Consider the following 7140-nt stretch of genomic DNA (forward strand, 5'->3'; position numbering starts at 1 on the left):
TAGCAAGGTCATCATCACAGTATGTGCAGACTGAAAGACGATGCCAAGAGAATCATCACACATAATTATGCCATCATAGTATACCAAAGCATTAACAGTTCCTCTCCTCGACATATTCTGAAAATATATACAATCATGCAAAAAGAAGATCAAAATATGCACGAAATAACAATGCCTTCAAACTATGTAATAATCAAGAATCGTCAAATAAACTTACGAGTGAGATTGAGCTTGCCGATCAATTTCCTTATTTGCTTTAACTTTTGTATGTATAGTTTGCTTTTTCACCACTATTTTCTCAAAATACGGATTGGAATGGAAGTATCATATTTTCATGGGCGGCATGCAGATAATATTATTAACTTGATGTGGCAAAAACCTCGTGTTTTGCAAAGCGTAAGTTTCTGATATTCCTGACGTGGCAACATCTAATTTGACATGGTGGTTTGACGTGTATCTCGTGTCTTGCACAACGCGAGTTGCTGATATATTCCTGACTCCCAACAACTGATATTCCATAGCCTATTGCCTACTTAAATTCCTCTTGTTCCACCGAACCAAATCATATCCACAAAACTTGCTCAATAAACATCTAGTTTAAAAAACGCATCTTCTTTTTGGTGGGATCTAGATTTCCTTTGCATACTTCTCGAAACAGTGTTGCATTTTTTTCCTTTGCATTTTGTACCGAAGGTACCAAGAACAGTGTTAAGACATCCTCTTCTGGTGGCATCTAGATTTTCATTTGGGCCTTCCGAGCTCCTTCTTCAAGAATTTGGTCCAAGTGAACACCTTTTGAGAAACCCTTATGAGCTCTTTCCTTTCTGCTCAATTTCGACTGCACGAAGAAAGAAGACATAATTTTTCTTTGCGTTTATATGGTGCGACGGTATTCGTTTATTATGGTAGGCAACATATATTTCTTATTTCTCCTACCGTTCGTTAAAATTAAAATGTAAAAATCACTTAAGTTATTTACATAAATTGTACCCTGTTTACAATTTCTCATATGTGTTCACATCAGTTTCGAAATATAAGTTACAGAACTACGCATGTAACCTTAAAATTTTTCATAAATGTTTCGTTTAACATTGCATATTACTCAACAAAAATTTCTCTCAACCTATTTTTTAGCTTCAGGGTTTTTAAAATAATAACAACTCCATATTTGATACAAATTTATTAATTTTATGGGGTTTTTTTTACATTAATTAGTACCTCGCGTCCTGTGAAAAGTGAGTTCCCTCTGAACCGTTGAATTTTATTCAATTTAAAGCATTGTGCCTTTCCAATGTATACCTCACGTCCTAGAAAAGTGAGGCCCATGATATGAAAGGCTTCGGGACTAGTGTGAGGCTTCTTATATATCCCAACACATTTTGCAAAGCTTCCTAAATCGATTTCAAAGCAAAATGACAAAAAATGTTTTATAATATTGTAGAAATTCCTATAGAAGTGTTAACAAATATTCTACCTCATGTTGCCTCTAACTTCGTCCTCGATTTCGTCAACACGTAGTTGAGTTGCAAGAGTTTTCATAAAGCTGCCGATCAGGATTACATTTTCAAGAACGTTTCCATGAAAAATATTAGCATCATTTCGTGGTTTCAATCCGAGAAGATGATTCACCAAAGATTTCTTAATGCTAACAATCCTAAAGCTTTATATAGAGAAGGCATGTTTAATTTTTTAGTGGAAAATTTGAACTTCGGTCTACATTTATTGAAGCAAGCGGTCAATGGAGGTTACACCTTCGCCATTTATGTCTATGACCTTATTCTAGTTTGTTCTGGGGGGCGAATCGAGGGATGAAGGACTTCGAATCATGAGAGCTCTTGATCTCTTGAAAATAAAATTTACTTGTTCTTCATCCGGAGATGAATCTGTTTCTACATATATAGTCGTGGCATCCTCACCACGTTGTCTTCCCATAACAAATCGAATATTGCAGTTGTCCTACAAACTATGCGCGTAATTCAAGCCTTTAACGATGGTACTGACATTATGACAATCTATGTACTTGTTATGTTTCTTGTTTTTGGAACCATGAAGCAAGTTTGTTTTGTCAAGTTATACGTAATTGTCATGTTCAATATTATTAGTGTTTGTTTACATAACAATATATATGTTTAATATTATTGTCGTTATTAGTGTCTATTTATATTAGAATGTACTTTTTAAAAATGTTATTATGCTAAGTATTACATAATCAAAATATAATGTAGATGTTATGTAATTTTATTAAATTTCATGTAATAAAAATAAAATGATTAAATTTAACACTGCAATTAAAATTATTAAATTAATTCAAAAAAACCTCAAGTGTTGGAAAACGCAAGGTATCTCGAATACCACTTGCGATAAATTTCTCGCGACGGTTCATTTTCTCGGGAACCTCGCTTTACACAAAACGCGAGGTATTAAATAGCGATATTAAATTACGTACTCCGAAAAGGTCATACACGTCGGACGTTCCTATGCCATGTGAAGTGCGAAACACGTTCTCGCGCTGGATAGGACGCGAGGCGTCCTACGTGTGTTGTTTAGAAGATATTTTTTTAACAAATATGTTAAGGGGATTACTGTTAAAAAATAATTAATGGAGTTTTAAATATAATATTGCCCAATTTATCATTACTTGTTACCTTCAAAATAAGGCATCTTTCCACACACAAAAATTCTCAACAAACACGAGTGTTGAAAGAGACTTTCGAACACGCCAATAACACTTAAATTATAATTAATTAAATCAACATAATAATAATAATAATAATAATAATATAATAATAATAATAATAATAATAATAATAATACTTGATGTAAAAATAAGTGTTCAGATTATCTCTTAGTTAATTATAGGTGTTTAATGAATTTTCATTAAAAATAGACACTTAACGTTTTTTCCGTTATATTTTCATGTGTTTAACATTTGTGACATTATATTTTTAAGTGTCGACGTTATAATAGTTGTTTAAAAAAATCATTAAATGATAATGTCACGTTTATAATTTTTTTTTTTAAATATTAACTTTTTAGGGAAAAAAACATTTTCATAAAGTAACATCACCCCTCCCCCAAAAAAATATGCCCTTCATGGCAACCCCTCACATCCCCCAATTCATGCGCCAAGATTTTCTCCCTCCCCTCGTCCATACTGAGCATCACACCAACTTAATCGAATCAACGATCGGGAAATTAAGGGTTTTATAGATTTGACATTAGAGTTAAGGACTTCGGTATTAGATTTAGGGATGGTTTAATAAACTTTTAGGTGTTTAAATTATACTTTAAATTGATTTTTGGTGCTTAATTTTTTTATTATTAAAAATATGTGTTTAATGATTAGAAAATTAAGGGTTTTATAAATTTCTTTAGGCATTAAAAGACAATTTGAAGCATAATTTAGACACCTAAAAGCCTATTAAGCCTTTAGGGATTTATTGATTTAAGAGGATTGAGACAGCGATAAGATAAGAGGGAGGGTGTTTTGGTCGCTAGGTGCTTGGCCAATCGAATAATGTTGGATGTTCGGCCGATTGATGGCGTTGGTGACGACCAACGGTGCTAAGGGATTAAAATTAGGATTTTAAGAGATTTTGTTTTTTTTAATTTTATAAACTTTTTAATTTTTCATAAAAAAATAAATTATAATTTTATGTTTTTTTAACTTAAAGAAAAAATTAAAATTTTATAAATGTAATACGTGTCACTTAATGGTCAAATTTAATAGTTGTTACAGTCCAAACACCTAAAAATATAACGTTAAAAATATAAAATGTTATTTTTTTAATAAAAATCTTTTTAAACAACTAAAGGTAAGTTATGATATACTTTAAACACTTATTTTTACAGTTTACAGTAAGCCTAATAATAATAATAATTTGGTAATCAATCGACGGGCTCTATTTTTCATACCCATACTTCACAAAAGGAAGTCAAGGAAAAAGAGATAAACAAAAAACTATGGTAAATCATAATAATAATTTATTAGTTATGTGTTTAATATATAAGAAGATATGTAATCGAACATGATTAAATATATATATTATTTGTAAAAAAAAATTAAAATCATTTCCGTATTAAATCTTTTTTTTTGATAAAAAAGGAAAAGCAAAAACTTAGCAACACTAATTAGCAGCTGCCTCCTCCAGCATTGCTGCATCCAGTTCCGTTGGAGGTTGAAGTAGTCTGACGCAATAAGCTTCCCCTGGTCGGTTGAGTTTAGCCATGCAATCCGCTATTTGATTCCTTTCACGACGGACGTGGATTACCTGAATTTCCCAGTTCCTTCGGATTATTTGGTCGATGTGGTGCCAAATTGTTGAATCTGATGTAGAGTTGGATTTGTTCCGTATTCGATCTTTTTAAAATTTTGTAATGTTATTTTCATTTGTTAGATGAGTATTGACCAATAAAAAATTAATTTGTTGATATGGCCCATAAATTGAACTATAAATATAAATATTCAATAGTACACTCCAAAATTCTTCACGTTATCACCATACACCACTAAGTCATTATCATCTTAAAATATATATAATTTTTATTCCTTTGGTTTGATATTTTCATATTTATTAGCACAAATCAATTTACCTCAATGGTTGAAGAATCGTTGTTATCCTTAAAGATCATGAGTTCAAAAATCAGCGTCTGTAGTAAAGTGATTGAACGTTTATTTTTAAATAATTGAAAGTATTTGAAACATTTATTACTTTATAATCATCATAGCTTAATAAAAAAATATTTTCATATTTATTAACTTCCACGCGTTTTGTTTTGATTGATTGCTTAAATGAGAATTGTTTTTTAACAGTATTTCATCATTTTATATATATCATAGCTTTCTTATTTTCTTCAATCACATATATAAAATGAGAATTGTTCTCCTTAAAAACCTTAAATTTAAATAATTATATTAGTAAACAAATTTTTTTTGTTATCTTCTTAAACTATTAAAAAATATTTAATATTAGTGGATTCTTATATATGATATATATACCCACATCCTCAAAATTAGGTGGACCGTGGGAGGAGAATTTCGTAAATAAACTTGGATTCTTCTTCCTTTCAGGGTTATTTTTTTTAAACAAAATAGTGGAAGGAAGATCGAAAAGAACCACAATGAGTGGAAGGATAATCATTCAAACGTCGTTACAAAGTCTAAGAGCCCCTCTAGTTTGATCTTTGGTGCACCATAAAATCTAGTAAACCTCCACTAATTCTCTTTAGAATCCCAAATAATCAATAAGTCTTTTTCAGAAACATAATCACCTTCCAATCAAGAGGAAGGCAACTATAATGACCAGGCTTCTTGGGAGAAAAATGATTTTTTTTATATATGACATTCACTATATTATTTTCTGAATCAGAATTTTTTATTAGTATGAAGACGTCATGTACTTCTAGAGTCTTCTCCATTTGTTTGAAGATGTCATACAGTCGTGGATCTTCTCTATTTGCCTGAAGATGTCATACAGTCGTAGAGTCTTTATATTTGATTTGAAGACAAACAGAACACCTACCATTTTTGGGTTAGTATTATACAATTCACGTTAGATAAAAAATAAGCTATCGATTATATTATATTAAAAATTTCCCTACATCATTTACTCAGCCATTTTACCATTATGACAATAGAATCAACATCAATATTATTTATGAAAGTACACAACTTAGGAACCTTCACCATAATGACCTTGGTGGCACAGATAAAGAGATATCCCTACCCTACCCAAAACTAGGACCTCTTAAACAAGTCCAAATCTTCCACCATTACCAGATTTCCCACACGATAAGTAAAATAAAGTAACCTTCTCATATTCAAAACACATGAGACTCGATTCACCTCACGATACAATTCAAAAGCAATCCTTCCTTCGCCAAGATTTAGTGATATAAATGAAACGAGACAGATATTAACCTATTTAAGTTTGATTCGTTCAATGCTCAGTTAATATTTGATTCCAATAAATTCGGATTTAGTTCTTAATGAGGTGAAGCCTACTACTTGATATCTAATTTGAAAAACTCGTGAGTAACTAAAAAGAATTATATATTAAATTTTTAATTTTTTAAATTAGTTTTTAACAATATTAATATCTATATGTTTTTTTAGATGTAGTATAAGATTTTATGTATTTACGATTGAATTTCAAGTTTGAACTGAACTAAGTTTGAGAATGTTTCAAGTTTATTTGAGCTCGTGTCGAGCTTCAATTTTTAATTTTTAATTTGAGTTGAGCTTGACAATTTAAACTTGCGAATTTTTGAGTCTAAGCCGAGTTCAACTTTGAACTTTTTTAATTGAATCGAGTTTAACAATACTTAAACTCGACTTGACTCGTTTACGACCATATTTAAGTGTTTTCACAAATGCAATTTTCAATTTGGGCATGGCTGCATCATCTTTCACCTTAACAGTGCTCAAAATTTTTGAAGGGCAAAATTTCTTAGTGTCTCACGGTAGGCATTTCATAATTCGGAGGTCTTCTACGGAAGTTGCTCTCAACCTGGCGTTGGGGGCAGCCTACTATTCTACCTCCCCCTTACCCCATTACATATGGGAATAAGGATCATCTAATTTTTTTTTGAATGATGAGTTGTACTTGACACAAATAAGTTGAAGATTTTGATGACTTGCTAGAATGGAACCATTGAGAAAGTGTTTGAAATCATACCGTTGTAATGCAAAACAGCAACAAAAACAAGAAGAGCAACCTCGAAGATAATTGTCAACATAGACAGTAACGATGCTGCTGCCGGCAAACAAAATGGGAACTCCTCGAAGGTTCAACAATTGGCTGGTAATGGAAGAAATGAATATATTAACCACAGTCCACAGTGTTCTTAAGGTATGACATGACGGCCAAAAGCTCATATATCCCAACACTGAACACCAAGCTATTGTTCTCGTATCCCACATCATTTGAGAATAAGATGATAATGGTTCCTACGTTTTATAAAATGACAACGTCCCGATGGGATTCAGCATCTTTGTGCTTGGGGCAATGACGCAGCCCATGAGGTTCTAACCGAGGCGCGTCTATTGCTGGTTGAAAACTATTTCCAAACTCCCTCTTTGGCTTGGGCTAGCCCCTGGCCTTGGAGAATTTCTGGAAGGGCTCCCTACGGGGTAAAGCC

The 7140-nt window shown here is 31.9% G+C and overlaps 1 non-coding gene across 1 annotated transcript; it reads left to right on the plus strand.

Moving 5' to 3' along the window:
* Positions 1–6989: 6989 nt before the first annotated feature.
* Positions 6990–7140, plus strand: LOC120176771. Its single transcript, XR_005521351.1, has one exon. It is a non-coding gene; the product is annotated as a U4 spliceosomal RNA (small nuclear RNA).

Source organism: Hibiscus syriacus, unplaced genomic scaffold (genome assembly GCF_006381635.1).
Source record: "Hibiscus syriacus cultivar Baekdansim isolate YM2019G1 unplaced genomic scaffold, ASM638163v2 tig00112253_pilon, whole genome shotgun sequence".
NCBI lineage: Eukaryota > Viridiplantae > Streptophyta > Magnoliopsida > Malvales > Malvaceae > Hibiscus > Hibiscus syriacus.